The sequence below is a fragment of the Panthera onca genome, chromosome B4 (assembly GCF_046562875.1).
Source record: "Panthera onca isolate mPanOnc1 chromosome B4, mPanOnc1 haplotype 2, whole genome shotgun sequence".
Classification (NCBI taxonomy): domain Eukaryota; kingdom Metazoa; phylum Chordata; class Mammalia; order Carnivora; family Felidae; genus Panthera; species Panthera onca.
The window spans coordinates 57,339,684-57,358,115 of NC_138345.1; the positions used below are offsets into that span (position 1 = coordinate 57,339,684).

An 18,432-nucleotide genomic window follows, 5' to 3' on the forward strand; every position below is an offset into this window, starting at 1 on the left:
CTGAGCTCATTGTTTAGAGTCCCTTGAAAGAGCCCACTGGGCTTTCTGCAGAGAAAACCATCAGGAATACAATAGAGCACTTCTCCCTTAACCCTTTGGAAGTGTGAATGTAAGGGAAAGTGCTCTCACAGGTTTGGGTGGCCTGCTTTACTTTGCGGGTACATAAAGTCTCTGTCAACTACCTCTTACCTGGAACCATATTTTAAATGTTTCTTTCCAGCAGAGAAGAGGTATTTAAGTTAATTAAAAAGTCTTGGGGAAAACAAAATTTCCAAATTAACATCATCAAGTTTTTAATCATTTTCTCATTTATCTTATGCTTTCGATGTTGGCGAAGCCACATTTCTCAGAAATAATATTTCCCTGTTGATTATATACATCTATAGACACTGCATACACACACACACACACACACACACACACACACACAAACACATACACGTGCAAAGTTTTTTCCAGGTGACTTTTGATTTCTCTAAGTTATAACTTAGATTCTAAATTTTAGATTGACAGGATTGAAGCTCCTTTTTATTTAGTCCTTTTACCCAGCCTCCTATATAATGAGTCAGTTGACAGTGCTTTAAATTGTACAACTGGTAGCTCTGAATACATTTTAAAATTTTATTTTAAAATCCCTACACTGAAAATTAGGCCATATTTGATATTTGGTCCATGGTCTCTAGAAATTCCCTGAATTCATCCAGGGATACATTTTGTGCAATAATTCCAAATGAGAATTAATATGTTATCATTTTGAATCACATAATGCATAAGAAAGCACTATAAAAACTGTAAAGTGCTATAAAATGTCATATTAGTATTTTATCATTATTGGCTTATAAAACTAAACTCCTTTGATGCTGTTAAATCTATTTGCAGCTTTAAGTTCTTTAAATATGTCAAGAATAAAAAAATATTTAGCCATTTTCTAATAATAACACTGTTAATAACAATATCAAAATAGTTATTTGTTATTAGTTTAAACCACTCATACAGTAAAACTTCTTGATCTAGCTGTTTCACTGAAAAGGAAAAATCATATGAATTTCTCTTTAAAAATTTAAGGTCTATGTCATTTTAGAAAATACATGAGAGTAAATATAATCACTAGGGATCATTAGAGCTATTTCCTATATTATCTTAGCTATGAATTTTTTTCAGATACTGGGTGAGTACATTTTAACAATAATAACATTTACTAAAGTCGAGATATGGGTTCTATATACTTCATATACATTAGTTCATTTAATGTTCAAATCTCTATGAAATAGGTACTATCATCTCAAATTTAGAAATAGGAAAACTAAGCAATGAGTAGTTAAGGAAGTCGTCCAAGATCGCACAGCTAATGAATGGCTGTCAAGATGTGACAATCTAACTTCTCCAGGAGCTAAGATACTCTCCTATGCAGGTGTCCATTCGATAGGTAATAAATCGAGATTTGTGATTGTGTTTCCTAAGGAGCAAAATGTATTAATATATCTGAAAAACTCGACATAAAAGTATGACATAAAAATACACTGGACATCTTAGGAAGCATCCAATACAGTCAAAGTGAAACTGCAGTGGAGGTGGGGAAGAGACAGAAAATGAGTTTTGCAAATATTGGATATTATTTTGGCTTTGGCACTGTTATCACTGTGTGTAAATGCTAGGTTAACATAAGAAAAATCCATTTTGATTTATACACACACAGACACACACACACATACACACACATGTATTGAGTATTTACTACATAGCTAGTCTATGCTAAGTAGTATGTAAGGCACTGAAGAAATACAGAAGTATAAATTATGATTCCTAGCTAAAAGGAGATTTCAGACTTACTGAAAGGACAGAATTTTGAGAACCACACAATTAACATACTACAAAGTGCTAAATGGAATACAATCAATAAAATAGATTAAATGAAAGATCTAAGATCAATGATGCTAGAAGAAGGAAAAATGTGACTTATTAAAAGGAAAAAAATTCTAAGTATCAGGGGCATCTAACAATGAATCAAGCTGATTTGATAAGCAATGAATATCTATCATTAAAACACTTAAGTTAGGTAATGATCAATAATGAACAATATAAAAGATTTTCTGCAGTGGTTGTGAGGTTGAACCAGCCTAAATAATATTGTCTAATATCATCTTGCACGTCTTAGATTCCATAATCCCATAAAATAAACTTTTAGGAAGGAAGGGAAACTTTATTTTGCTTGTTCTTTACAGAGAAGTCATCCTGAAGAAGTATGGTATTGAATTTGACTTTGAATAATGAATTAGAGATTCAAAGTGGTAATAAGAGTAAAATAAAAAAAAATAACTTACAAATAGAATTACAAGTGCAAGGAGAGGAGCAGAAATAATAAACATGGGAAAGACAGCAAAAAGGCCCTACCTCACTGACATGACTTGAAGGAGCAGGCATGGCGGGGAGGGGGTAAGTGGCAGGGGGGTAGCAAGTAAGAGAGTAAAAGCTGTCTCAGCAGAAAGGAGGCCAACTCTCAAAAGATCTGGTCAAGAGGTTTTTCATGGATTTAACTGTAAGAGAAGTAACTATGAGTTCGAGCCCCACATCAGGCCCTGCGCTGACAGCTTGGCGCCTGCTTGGGATTCTGTCTCTCCCTCTCTTTGCCCCTCCCCTGCTTGCTCTCTCTCTCTCTCAAAATAAATAAACTTAAAAATAAAATACAATGCAGAATGGGAAAGAATAAGAAATACTAAATGTTAGAGAAAAAAATAACTATTGTATACCTAAAACAAGAGTACATTTTGTAACTTTCTTTTTATACCTTACTATTCTCCTTTTGCAATGCTTAAATAAATATGACTGAAATTTTTAGCAAAAAATTTAGCTGGAGGAGGTCCAAAAGCACAAACTTAAGTTATAAAATAAAATAAATAGGTCATGGGGATATCACGTACAGCATGGTGTTCTACATTTGAAAGTTGCTAAGATATATCTTAAAAGTCCTCATCACAGGGCTACCAGGGTGGCTTAATCAGTTAAGTGATGGATTCTTGACTTCGGCTCAGGTCATGACCTCACAGTTGGTGGGTTCGAGCCCCGTGTCAGGCTCTGCATTGCCAATGCAAAGCTGGCTTGGGATTCTCTCTCTCCCTCTCTCTCTCTCCCACGTTCACTCACTCTCTCTCAAAATAAATAAATAAACTTAAAAAAAAATGTCCTCATCACACAGAAAAATTTATAAGTACATATGGGGACCAATGTTAACTAGACTTATTGTGGTGATCATTTTGCAATATATACATATATCAAATCCTTATGTTACAAACCTGAAACTAACATAATGTTATATGTCATTTATACCTCAATTAAAAGAAAAGCATACTATGGGGCGCCTGGGTGGCTCAGTCGGTTGAGCGTCCGACTTTGGTTCAGGTCACGATCTCACGGTTTGTGAGTTCGAGCCCTGCATCGGGCTCTGTGCTGACAGCTCAGAGCCTGGAGGCTGCTTTGGATTCTGTCTCCCTCTCTCTCTGCTCCTCCCCTGCTCACACTCTGTCTCTCTCTCAAAAATAAATAAAGATTATTTAAAAAAAAAAAAAAGAAAAACATACTTTATACAATGACCATATCTACTCAGTATAATACCGTATTTAACAAAATGTAAGAGAGAAAGAAAGAACAGGGAAAAAAAAGGAAAGACAGCTAGCTGATGGACTCAGCATGAACAAAGAGTACATGAACTATAAATGACTCTAAAGTGAAGTATCTATCATTCAGTCAAAATTTTATTACTTAGATATGCCATGGCTATCAACAGCCATGCTCAGGAAATACATCTACCCTGTTTCTATTGGGGAACTGATATCACATTTTATTTTTGGTCTTTTGAATTCCAATATTCCCTATTCTCCCCCAAAACCCATACCATAATACACATCAGAGAAATCTTTATGAGATTGGACAAAACATGCTAAATATTGACATTTCCCCCATGGGGAAAAAAAATCAATGCCATCTTACTATTCATCAAATTAGACAAGATTACACATAAGCTCCTCAGGTTGAATTTGACAATATGAAATGTACAGATTGACATGTCACTACTGCCTTGATATTTCTAAGCCAAATAGAACTACACAGTTTTTCCTCTACACAGTTGATCATGCTGTCTCAATTCTCTCCTTATTTCCACCATTCAAGACCCAACTCAGATACCATGGTTTTAGCTATGCCTTTCTGGATTCCCACTTCTTCTCCACGGCCTTCACCCCTGTCCATGACACCACTTCCTCCTCTGATACAGGAAATACAACAGAGAACATCAATTAAAAGTCCGTTACACAACTCACGGGTATCATTAGATAAAAACAGACCAACTACTCAGCGGCAGCATAACTGGTAAAAGGAGTCAGAAATTTCTCCCAAATAGTTTTAGAGAGTGGATGCTATAGGTTGCAATGAAAGATTTCTGCAGCACAACTCTTGGTAGTCATAATGCATTTTTTGGGCTCTTATAGCAGCATTCAATCTGGACCTATGACACCACACTAAAGCAGAGATCATAAAGGGCATTTACTTGGGGTTATTGGAAAGTATTCAGGGACATACCTCTGCATCTCTGGCTTAGTTCAGAGGTAGACTTTGGAGCATCTCAAAAGAATTGCATACCCCTCAAACCATGTTCTGTAAATATTGCTTGTTGCCACTGGGTTTCTCCTAGATGCTGTGGGGCAACAGATTTGAAACTGTTTTCTCTGAAAGAAGTGGAGTTCAGATACTACATACATGGCCAAACACTAAATCAAATGCCTATGATTAAACTAGTTGCAAGCTGACCCCCATCTTGAGAAAACTGGCATGCCTAGCAAAGACCACATCTAGATGCTAAGTACTCAGAAGAGAGACATTGACCCTCTGCATTCTGCCTTTTAAAAGAGGGACTGATATAAACCACAATTTTTTAATCCATTCATCAGTTGATGGACATTTAGGCTCTTTCCATAATTTGGCTATTGTTGAGAGTGCTGCTATAAACATTGGGGTACAAGTGCCCCTATGCATCAGTACTCCTGTATCCCTTGGGTAAATTCCTAGCAGTGCTACTGCTGGGTCATAGGGTAGGTCTATTTTTAATTTTTTGAGGAACCTCCACACTGTTTTCCAGAGCGGCTGCACCAACTTGCATTCCCACCAACAGTGCAAGAGGGTTCCCATTTCTCCACATCCTCTCCAGCATCTATAGTCTCCTGATTTGTTCATTTTGGCCACTCTGACTGGCGTGTGGTGATATCTGAGTGTGGTTTTGATTTGTATTTCCCTGATGAGGAGCGACGTTGAGCATCTTTTCATGTGCCTGTTGGCCATCCGGATGTCTTCTTTAGAGAAGTGTCTATTCATGTTTTTGCCCATTTCTTCACTGGGTTATTTGTTTTTCAGGTGTGGAGTTTGGTGAGAAACTTAACAGAAACCCATGGGGGAGGGGAAGGAAAAAAAAAGAGGTTAGAGTGGAAGAGAGCCAAAGCATAAGAGACTCTTAAAAACTGAGAACAAACTGAGGGTTGATGGGGGGTGGGAGGGAGGGGGGGGTGGGTGATGGGTATTGAGGAGGGCACGTTTTGGGATGAGCACTGGGTGTTGTATGGAAACCAATTTGACAATGAACTTCATGTATTGAAAAAAAATAACTAAATAAAAGAGGGACTGATATACTTTTGCCTTCCTCACCCCCACCTGCACCCCAGCACTTTCTAGCACTTTTGAAGCCCAGGATCTCATTTTACTTATTATTGTATCTTCTGCAGCAACCAGTGTCATGCTTGGCACATTATGGTATGACTGTCACACAGAGATGCATCTTTGCTTCCTTCTTTTCAATCCAACTCCTTATACAACCTCTGATAAAATGCCGGAGTGGACAGATAAATGGTAGGCACACCCAACATGGGTTTCCATCAACATACTGGGCATGCATCCCATGCTGCCACCAAACTGACTTATAAAGAAATCACTAAAAATAAGATGAACCAATATAGAATGTGTTGAACTTTATTTCTGTCCATTCTGACTAATTTCGTTCAAGAAGAATTGAAAGCAGATGGTTAAAATCGAGAAAATAGACTAAAACCCTAGTTAATGACCATCTTGGAGACTGCTGTGCATGTACTTAATATATGTTTAACTAAGAGAAGCTTGCTAAGCAATATTTATATGTATAGTATTCTACTTTCTCAGGCTACTGTTTCAAACTAGTGCTTTCTCAAAGAAATTTTAAATCAGATTTCACCTCTGGTCACATTCCTGCACACTTGTACTTTCTAGGAGTTATGCAGCCTTAATCCTCTTGAAATTTTAGATCATAATTCCAAGAGTTATTAGGTTGGAAAACAGCTTCTGGGCAAGTGATGTTATTCAAAAAACTTTTTATACCAGAAATAATAGTTGGATTATTTCTGCCTCACGGATAGTCTTGAGGTCTGATTTTTAATATAATTCTGACATTAGTGTTCCTTCCTTTTCAATAATAATACTTCTAAAACAAAAGGGAAAGATGGGGGAATAAATAAAGAAAACACAATGGTTGTTAATAAATATAAAGGTTAAAATTAGATTTGACCTTCCTTTTCTGTACAGTTTACCCTATTCTTCTGTATTACAATGACATTACATAAATACTTTGATATTTGTTATTTAAGGGTGTATCAATATCTTGAGTTCTTTTAAGTCTCTGGAAGTGTTACTCCTTTTTAAAGTTGCTGGTCATAATGTGTAAATTTTCTTTTAAAAACACTATTTATTTTTGAAAAGTTATTCCTATTCCTAAAATTAAAATATTTACCTGTACTTTATTTCAGTACAGATAAAGTTTAAAAATAGAAAAAAGGGGATATGCACCAAAGTTCACTTATTTAAGTATCTAACTGAGGTGTGTTGGTAATGGAAGAACATAGAATTCATTTTATAAAAGTTTCTTTCAGTCAAAAAAGACAAGTTCATCTGAACAATTTATCAAATATATTTTACTTTATTTTAATAATCTGCTTCATCCAATGGGTGTAATAATCACTTTTTCATTGAGGTGTTTGGTTATAAAAATGAGAATAAAGGGGGAAATGCAGGAGACTTTAAAAAATCCAACTGTAGACACATCTGTAAATTCAGGGACATGATTTATGCTCACAATAATGAGTTAACTGTGTCATTAAAGAGAAGTGACTATAGAAACAATAGAACAGTACTGGAAGAATTTAATGATGGTTTTTAAAAGGCAAATTTTTTTCAAAAATTTTTTAACATTTATTTATTTTTGAGAGAGACAGAGACAGAGACAGAGTGCAAGTGGAGGAGAGGCAGAGAGAGACAGAGACACAGAATCTGAAGCAGACTCCAGGCTCTGAGCTGTTAGCACAGAGCCCAGTGCGGGGCTTGAACTAATGAACTGTGAGATCATGACCTGAGCCGAAGTCCAATGCTTAACAGACTGAGCCAACCAGGTGCCCCAGTAAATATGTATTTTTTAAGTGTTTATTTATTTATTTTGAGAGAGCGAGCAAGAGCAGGGGAGGGGCAGAGAGAGAGAATCTCAAGCAGACTCCATGCTGTCAGCACAGAGCCCAAAGAGGGGCTTAGTCTCAGAGCTGTGAGACAATGACCTGAGCTAAAATTAAGAGTCAGATGCTTAACCAACTGAGCCACCCGGGTGCCCCAAAGCAAATATCTTAACAAGGAATAGTATCTATGGTCCATTATATAAGATTTAGAATTTATTTTCAAAGGATTCTAAAAATCTTATTTCTGGAGTATTATTCTCAGCGATAATGGGACCAAGTGGAATTCACATGAAGGCAAAAGTTAGCACAACATGAAGAACTGAATTTTATGAATAAACCCTGAATAAACATGTTGGCAGTGTTATAGCATTTTATCCTAACCGTATAGACTTTAATGTATTAAAAATTCTGAAAAACACTTTTCCTCTTGATTTTTTTCCCAATTCAAAATCAGTACAAAGAACTTGAATATGTTTATACAGCAATCTGTGTATATAGAAAATGCTCTCATTAGAAAAACTACGTATGAAGCACTAATGTTATCGTTGTCAAAATTCCTATGTCATTTTTCACACAAATAGAAAAACAACCCTAAAATTTGTATGGAACAACAACCAAAAAAAAAAAAAAAACCCTCCAAATAACCAAAGCAATACTGAGGATAAAGAACAAAGCTGGAGATATCGCACTTCCTAATTTCAAACTATACTACAAAGCTACAGTAATTAAAACAGTATGGTACTGGCATAAAAATAGACACATAGACCAATGGAACTGAATTGAGAACCCATAAATAAATCTCTGATAGAGTCAACTAATATTTGACAAGGGAGCCAAAAATATTCAATGGGAAAAGGATCCTCTCTTTATTAAATGGTGCTGGGAAAACTGGACAACCACAAGCAGAAGAATAAAATTGAGCCCCTATCTTACACCATTCACAAAAATTAACTTAAAATGCATAGACTTGAACATGAGACCTAAAACTGTAAAACTCCAAGAAGAAAATGCAGGGGGAAAGTTCCTGATGTATGGATTAGTACATGGATACATACAGTTAAAATATATGCATCTTTCCTTGAAATAAAAGTAATATATGTTTACTGAAGAAAGGCAACTGGGGCACCTGGGTAGCTCAGTCGGTTAAGCATCTGACTCTTGGTCTCAGCTCAAATCATGTTCTCATGGCTTTTGAGTTTGAGCCCCACGTCAGGCCTCGTGCTGTCAGTGCAGAGCCTGCTTAGGATTTTCTCTCTCTCCCTTTTTCTCTGGATTCCCCCGCTTGTACTTTCCCTCTCAAAATAAATAAATAAAATTTTTAAAAAGAAAGAAAGAAAGGCAACTAACACATGTAATCAAAAAGGTGAAAATTTTAAAAATCAGCCATAATTCTTTAATCTAGACATATCCTTTCTGCATTTTTCATATCTTCTTCCAGAACTTTTGTTCTATGCATGATACACACACCTCTGTGTGTGTGTTCGTGTGCATGCATGTACCCACATATCCACTCAATAAACATTTACCATTGCCCAGGTTCTGGCTTCCCATGTTATTACATCATTTTTAAATTTTTTTCATTTTATATATTTTAGAGAGGGATGGAGAGAGCAAGTGTAAGCAGGGGAGGGGCAGACAGAGACAGAGAGAGAGAGAGAATTGCAAGCAGGCTCCATGCTGTCAACATAGAGCCTAATGCAAGGCTTGATCTCACAAACCATGAGATCATGACCTGAGCTAAAATCAAGAGTTGGATGCTTAACCGACTGAGTCACCCAGGTGCCCCTACATCATTTTTACATGAAATTAATATTCCATCACATATACACACAATTTTTTTAACATAGAGCCAATTTTAATATATTGATTGTTTCCAATTTTATGTTACTATAAACACCATATATGAAACGTTAGCTAACTTCCTAGAAGCACAAACGTCAACATTAACTGATTTTAATGCGTACTGTGTGAAATGAATCTTTGGTGCAGGGATGCAAATGACACCACCAGCCTCAGTCAAGGACAGGCCTAATCTCACTGCAATCTTGTCTGCATTGGTTATTGCAGCATTTTTCATCTTTTCTAATTTGCTAAATGAACTATCTCAACTGATTTGTATTTCATGAATTTTACAAAAATCAAACATTTGATATGTTTAATCCCCATTTGAATCCTCTTATTAACTGAATATTCAAATTATTTTTCTACTTTTCTATTAATTTATAAGGAGTTTAAGTTATATTTTATTTACATACATTGAATATATAACATTTCCAATAGTTTTAGCAAAAATAGCACTTTATATCATTAAACCTAATATACTGCAAATATATTTCTCATTTCCTCATTTGCTTGTTTTGTCAGTCTTACCATTTAAGAAGCCAAAAAGCTTTTATGTTTATGTGATCAAACCTAACAACATTTTTTTTTGTGACTTCCGCCTTTGGTATAATGGTTACAAATAACTTCTAACCCTCCCCACACTTACATAAATATTCACCAACACTATCTCTTAATACTCTTATAGTGTCTTCTATTAAAAATTTAAATCTTTAATCCTTCCAGAATTTATATTGGTAATGGCACAGGAATTGAATTTAACTTTTTTTCTAAATAGTTAGAAAATTGTCCTTAAACCATTCCTTTCACACAGATTTGAAATGCCTAAAACAACACTTGTATCAAAAAGCTTTAAGAGGGAATGAAATTCCCTAATTACAGGTCAAACATCATGTTTATATTATGTTATGCTATGTCATGTCACATCATATTATATTTTAAAACACCAATTATTCACTATAAAATATGGTGAATTTTTTTAATTCTCTACAAGATGCCGAGATACATGCATCATCTAGGAAAGTAAAAAAACATCATGGTTCATAATTACATTAAAAATTAAGAAATATTTATTACATTTCATAATGAATCCAAGCAATTCAACATCACTAATTTATGCAAAATGTATTTTCATTTACAGAATGTGACCGTGGGCAAGACTTCTTCCATTGAGAAGATGTATAACCTAATTATGAAAAAGTTCTATGGAGACAGTTTTGGTTCAAGGTTTTTTCTCAAATTAAATTATTATTGTTAGAACTGCTTCTCTGTTGCTTAGTGTTCTAAAGTAAGACACAAAAATAAACAATGGCTTGCTTATATACATCATTTAAAAAATTTATGGTCAACAGTTCATGCCATTATTTTACTTGGAAGGAAAAATTCTCTTAATTATAAACAATTGCTGAATAAGAGAACAATGATCAAACATTGTTATTAAATTATTAAGACATATATTATCATCTGACTTTAAAAAGTAATAAACTCTAAATTTCCTATAACTTTTGGATGATTTTCATTCATCATTCCTTATCAATCAGAAGCTGAAAGCCATAGCCAAAGGAATTATACATAGACCATTACTTTCTGCCAGATGTTTTAGGACTGTTTCAAGTACATCACCAATAGCTACTCAAAGAGCAATATCTTGTTCCAAGACCAGTACAATGGAGCATCTCTACATGACTGCATTATGTTACTTAAATTGATATACATTTTGAAACGAACTCTGCAATTCAAATTGTGCTAATAAAACTCCTCCACTGCATATGTACATACATTCGAAACACCCGGAAAATAAGCTTAATAATTTTATGCAAAACTATTCAGATGGATATTAGAGATTTGTAGGTAGAGCATGAAGATGATCAAGTATAATCAGGCATTTATACAAATAAGTTTGAGTTAAGGAAAAAAATGATACAAGTACAGTGCTCAGTCGGTTAAGCGTCTGACTGGATTTTGGCTCTTGGGTCATGATCTCATGGTTCGTGAGTTGGAGCCCCTTGCGCTGACAGATTCCCTCCTTTTGTCCCTCCCCTGCTCATGCGCATGCCCATGATCCCTCTGTCAAAATAAACTGTAGGAAAAAAAAAAGTATAGTGCCCTCAGATTTAATAGGCTGTTAGCATGCTTTTCATGGTGTTGTTACTTACAACGTTTCATTAACTTGAGAAAACTAAGCTGAAAGTTTATCAAAATGAAGATATTCCAGAAACTGAGGTGCAACAATAAATATGATCTACAATGATGTATAAAGGGTTATTAAAAAGAATGAGATATAGAAATTTGATACCATTCAGGAAATACATAATCACATGATGAGTTATTAATTAACAAGGGATTCGAATCAAAGACCAGCTTTGAATTTGTTCTACCATATGGTACAATAGAACTGTGGGTCAGGTTGTAGAGCATGGACGATTAGTTGTACAAGTAAGTAGTATCACAAGCCCTGTACTAATATAAATGTACAAATCAGTGCCTCCTTCCTTTTTAAAAAATAATAACTGGTGTTTATATTTCAAAGGGTCGTTGGATTTTCCTACGGCCTTTCAGTCTTCCTAATTACTATGTGTTCAGAGTTATGCACATTTTTATCCACAGGTGACAGACCTTTTTAAAACCAACTTCAATCACATTCAGTATTTTGTTTTGGTGGTGGTTTTTTGTTGTTGTTGTTGTTGTTGTTTTTCCCTTAAACTGCCACCTACATTAAAATGTAAGACTGTGCTGCTTGGAGTTCTCATTAATGTTGCACAATTTAGATGATAGATTTGTCAACAAAGTGGCTCATGCTCAAAGGCCAGTGAACCCTGTCGGGATAAATGCCTTAAAAATTGTATATTGCAAAGTAATCTTTAATTATAAAGAACTCACTTGACAATTTGCAATATATTGGGATTATTTTCCTTTTTCAAGCAATAAAGAGTTTTACTCTCTATATTAGGGTGACTGAGGAAAAAAAGTGATTGGATTTGATAAATAGTTAAAGCAAAGAGCTTGCTTATTTGCAAGTAAAAGAGAAAGGTGACCAAAAGTCATGTACAAATAACAACTATTCAGGATCACAAATTATTAACTAGCTAAATGGTTAAAGCAAATAACTATAAATGCAGTGACATTTTAAAAGAATGTTAACGCAGAAGGAGATAAGCAAAGCAAAAATAACTGCTATCAATGGTTTAACTAACCACTATCCTCAATTTACCTCTGCAAAATCTTGGATTCCCAACATCTATGTAAAGTACTTATTTTTGTTGTGTTATTTTTGTTCAATGGAGTATAAAATCTGATATTCAACTAAGCCCTTTTGTGGGTATTGTTGATATGTGCAAAAGGATATTTTAACATTGCAACACATTTGAAAACATACATAAATATTCATAATTCTATAGCTTGTAAACATTTTCCTTCTATTCAATCTAATGGCAATGTCTTAATCCTTCATTACATTTCTTTTTTTTTTTAATTTAAGTTTATTTATTTATTTTGAGAGAGACAGAGCGTGCACACAGCAGGGTCAGAAAGAGGGAGACAATCCCAAGCAGGCTCCACACCAACCGCATGTAGCCCCCATCAGGGCTCGACCCATGAACCGTAAGATCATGACTTGAGCCTAAGTTGGATGCTTAACTAAGCCACCCACGTGTCCCAGTGATCATGACTTTTGTTTGGTAATATTTGGTTGATATTTTTTTCCATTTATATTCATGAGAGGAATTTCCCTGTAAATGCACTTTTTCAAGTGATACTTACCAAGTTTTGTACCAAGTTTCCACGACCTGATAAAGTAAGTTTGAGATTATCACTTCTGTTTTTTAAAAAACAACTTATGTAAAATTAGAATTACTTCTTCCTTGAATTTGTCTGTGAAGCAACCTGGGTCTGGAATTTTTTTTATAGGACGATTTTTGATTATTGAATTCGGTTGCTTTAATGGTTACATAACTATTCAGGTTCTCCACTTCTTTTTGAGTAAATTTTGCTACACTGTATTTTTCTAGGAATTTGACCATTCATCCAATTCTTCATATTTACCAATATAAACTTGGTAATATAACATTCATAATATTTATTACTGGCTATTTAATATCTGCACACTTGTGATATAGCTTCAGTCATTCTTGATATTGGTTATGTGCCCTTTATCACTTGCTCTCTGGTCTCATCAGAGGACTAGAAAATTTATTCATCTTTTATTACAACAATCAATTTTTGGAATTGGAATACTGGAATCAAATATTTTGGAAATATGACAACTTCCCACTTTGTTAATTTTGCTCTTGCTTTAATTCACTCCTAGTGTTTATTACTTTGAGTTTTTCTTTTTGCTTTTTTTGAAATGCCTCTTTATTTTTATCCTCTTTTCTCGTAACAGTTAAGATATAAATTTCCCATTAAGTACTTCTTTTACTCATTCTACAATTGTTGTATATAAGAAGTTCAATTTCCTTAGAATATTTAAAATTACTATTGTGATTTCTCTGGAATTTTGAAACTTATTTTCTAGCTATACATTTTTAAAAATTATTTGCAATTTGATTTCTAATGAAATTGGTAGAATTCCAATTCTTTTAAAAATGGTTGAGACCTATTTTATGACTCAGCATACAACCAATTTTTATAACTTTTCCACGTATTCTTCAAAATAATATGTGTTTTGCAGTTGTATGCCAGGTTCTATATATGTCTATGAGGTCAAGTTTCTTACTTTTGTCTTTCAACTCTATATCCTTACTGATTTTTTCTGTCCACTTTATTCCATCAATTACTAAAAGTAGATTAAAATGCTATTGTGGATTTGCTTATTTCTCCTTGCTGTTTTGGCAATTTATCCTTAATATATTTTGAGATTATGTTATTGTGGGCATTTAGGCTTTAAATTATTATATTTTCCTATTGAATTGAAACTTCAATTATTTACAAAGTGACTCTATCTCCAGTAATGGTTTCAGCTTTAAACCATTGCTGAATCAGTGCAGTTACACCAGTATCCATGTGATAAGTATTAGCATGGTACAGTGTCTTCTATTATTATTTACATTTCATACATGAGGAATTGGTGGCTAAGGAACATACCCAAGAGAGACAGCCATCAGTGGTGCAATCAGGAACTCAAACACTGTGTCTCCCAAGTCTATGCCTCTCAACATCATAGTTCTCTTGTAAGTTCTAAAGAGTCAAGTCAGCTTAGGTTGGGGGGGGGGGGGAGGGGGTAGGCGGTGAGAGGGGGGTGGGGGCGGGAATGCTCTCACTCTAATTTCTGCAAAGGATTTCTCATGAATTGCTCTCTAATTTGATTTTTCATTTAGCTTTGAGTTAAATTCTCACTCCTTTAATATTCTAAGTTAACATAACACTTTTAAAAGTTCCTTAAACGCACACACACAAAGAAACATTCTTAATCCAGAACTGCAATACTCAACCTCTTTCACTGATACACAAGAAAGAGAAGTCTCTAAATGTTCTGCTCTTTGCCTTTCAAATAGGCACGATTACCAACAACTTCCATGTGCTTGACGCACACCACTGAACTGCAGCACAGTATCTCAATCTGCCCTAACCCATGTTGGCTGCAATATGATCAAGATTTCTGAGTGACCAAATGGCTCTACTGAGAGGGAACACTTATTGCAACCTGACTGCAGGAAAAAGTCAAAAAGGATAGGTGCTAAGCTGTTTCATCTCTCCTTGAATAGACATATTTAGTATTTTTATTAACAGGAACATTAGGCAACATATAAGCCTTTTGGAATTTCATATGTCTTCTACGTCTCAAATTTTAATATCAAATCATACTTATTCAAAAAATTGTGTAAACTATGAAGAAAATCAAAATTGGTCATGATTCCATGATCTAGAGCTAATAATATTTGATGTATTAACTTTTAAGTATTGTTTTCTGTCAATTTTATGTATTTGCAATATATAAGTCAATGTATATGTGTGCATGTACATAAGTGTGCACACACACAAAGTTATACAATGTATCTTTAATGTGGATTCTGACTTGTTTAACTTAATATTATATTATGCATAATTTCGTGTGTCCTTAAAAATTCTTTAAAAATATTTTATTGACTGTATAAAATAAATGTACTCAAATTTATCCAACTACTGCTTCATGATGGATAATTTAGTCAATCTCAAAATTTTCCCATGATAAATATAGGAAAATGAACAAATATATTTATATAAATTTTGTCTCTTTCTTTAATTGTTTCATTAAGTTAGATTCCTGGAAGTGAAACTGCCAAATACTGTTAATTGGGCCCAATATCCAGTCTCTTATTCTTCCACTGTAATAACTTCTCGAGACTTATCTCCCAGAATAAAAACTACATTTTCCAGCCTTTTTAAGCATGGCTTGGTTGTTATGAGGACATTCTAGCCAATGAAATGTAAATGGAAGGGATGTCAATACCTTCGAGAAGATTTCCTTAAAGGGAGGGAGCATGATCTTCTCCTACTGATACTTCCTTCTTGTTGCTAGCCTAGGGACAGGATTACTGGAATACCAATTCTGGACATTCTAAAACACTAGGTAACAGTCCCGTGTTCAGAGTAACAGAGCAAGAGACGAAGGATCTGGGTCCCTCATGACCGTGGAACCATCCAACCAGCTCTGAACTGCCTACACAGACTTCACAGACTTCGCAAAGAGAAATACACATGTCTACTTTTTTTTTTAACTATTTCAGATGACTTCTAATCAAATCATTTCCAAACTAGTGGAAATTTTATGTAGAATGCTTTGGAAACATTTAAGGCTCATATCAGAGATGGCCAAATCACTTCTTGAAAAGTTGAACAAATATAACCTTTTCCCAACATTATTAAAAGTACCCATCTCCCCACATTCTTGTTACAACATTATCCTTCCAAACCGTTTTTTTTTTTTATTGGTTAGATAGTAAGTAGAGCGTAACTCTGCATTTCTCTTATTAGCATACTGCATTAGAATTGTATTCCTCATTATTTGTTCTTACATTTTATCTTTTATGTTTTTAATTTATTTTTTAATATCTATTTATTTTTGGGAGACAGAGAGAGACAGAACGTGAGCAGGGGAGGGGCAGAGAGAGAGGGAGGCACAGAATCCAAAGCAGGCTCTAGGCTCTGAGCTGTCAGCACAGAGCCCGACACGGGGCTTGAACTCACAAACCATGAGATCATGACCTGAGCAGAAGTCGGACGCTCAACCCACTGAGCCCCCCAGGCGCCCCCTTACATTTTCTCTTTTAAATTAAGATGTTAGTGCCTTCTGATACTAAGAACCTGTTTACATGTGATGTTCACTATATTTATTAGAAGTAGCCCCAGGTTTACACTTGCCTTTTAATTGTATTGATATTGGCGTTTTCACTTGTAAAACTACACAAGTTTCATATTTGCAATAATCCATTTGTGACCTATTCCACTTCTGTTAGCATAAAAATCCATTACTCACTATGCTTTCTTCCATATTATATTGTTTGATTTGTCTATGAAAATATGAAGTCTTATTTATAGATACTTTAAGGATATTACTTAGGTTTTAACAATTAATTTTTAAAGAAGTTAACCAACACAATTGATTCTAACAGTTTTCACAAATAAACTTGCATCTTGAAGTTTTACAAACATAAGTCATAAGACCTTAAGAGTCGATTAGCAAATAAGTTTTAGTCCTCTATGCAAAAAGATTATTTTTCCATAATTCATTTTAGGAAAAACAAAAAAAGAATTCCTTTTCCATCTTATTCGTGAGAAACTTCTAAACAAAGGCTCCCTTACCTCCAACCTTTTCTGATGTCACCCACATGATAGTCAGCCAGGGGATAATAAAAGGATTTTCAAGTGTGGGTCTGTGGTCAAACTTTCAGTTCCTGTTCCCAGAGTGTAACTTTTTTTGAAAAGACAAACAAGCATTTCATAAATGCACTCACAGATAGATGCCCACTAAATATTTCTGCCAAGCAAACCGAAAAAATATCTGTTTGGCCTGAGCAAAATTGCATTTTTGTATGTGTGTTTACAAAAGCATACCCCAGGGTATTTAATAGCCAATGGAAATTTTTATAAAATGTGTGACCTACCCATTGTGACCCAAAATATTTCCTTTGTAGCAACAACAAAAAAGCAGGAACAAATGTTTTAATGTTTCTCCATTTTTCAATGGAGACAAAAAGCTTCCACACCTTCAAGAAAAGTTTATCTCATTAAGAAAACTAAAAGAAATGTTGCTATCATCTGCTAGTTTAGACATTACCTTCATAATGAGTTTCCAAATTATAATTACAAATCCAGTTATCATTTGAATATAAAAGATTATGTACTATAGTTTTCTATGCATACGTCATGTATTTTACTTATAAATTAAAAAAATAAGAGAAGGCATATAAACTTTCCAGTTTTGTGAAATAGCAAGTGTACTAATCGATTTTTCAAAGGTGTGCATTATGTATTTTATGAATATACCTTTTTCCTACCCAGTGCAGTGCCAAAGTTCTCTGTTCAGCTTTCAGAATCTTGTAAACAGATTCACACAGGAATTGTGTCATCAGCAAGAGGAATCCTAGAAAAAATAAAACACCATTACCAATGCATTGTTCCATGGGGTGTCTGGGTGGCTCAGTAGGTTAAGCATCTGCTTTCAGCTAGGTCATGATCTCCTGCAGATTCTGTGTCTCCCTCTCTCTCTCTGCCTCTCCCCTGCTCACACTCTCTCTCTCTCAAAAATAAATAAACATTAAAAAAATGTTTAGGGGTGCCTGCGTGGCTCAGGTAGTTAAGTGTCCAACTTCGGCTCAGGTCATGATCTCACAGTTCATGAGTTTGAGCCCCACATCAGGTTCTGTGCTGACAGCTTGGAGCCTGGAGATTGCTTCAGATTCTGTGTCTCCCTCTCTCTCTGACCCTCCTCCACTCACGTTCTGTCTCTCAAAAATAAATAAACATTAATTTTTTTTTAATAAAAAGATGTTTAAGAAAAAACAATGTATTGTTCCATCTTAATAAATGTATCAACATAGAACTTTTGGAAGTAGAGAATTTTCAAGGTTTTTTCCTAAGGTTTTCAAAGTAAATCTGTATATGT

The 18,432-nt window shown here is 34.6% G+C and overlaps 1 protein-coding gene across 6 annotated transcripts in view; it reads right to left on the bottom strand.

Annotated features, from left to right (window-relative positions):
• The window catches only part of SOX5 (SRY-box transcription factor 5), a 1,011,771-nt gene that overhangs the window by 715,241 nt on the left and 278,098 nt on the right, over nucleotides 1-18,432 (bottom strand). For 5 of the 6 annotated variants that reach the window (XM_060659511.3, XM_060659513.3, XM_060659510.3 and 2 more), the window contains one exon: nucleotides 17,814-17,910. The exons of the other annotated variant lie outside the window; for it this stretch is intronic. The gene's annotated coding sequence lies outside the window, so the exon portion shown is untranslated. The remainder of the gene's footprint in view (nucleotides 1-17,813; nucleotides 17,911-18,432) is intronic. 6 annotated transcript variants of the gene reach the window in all.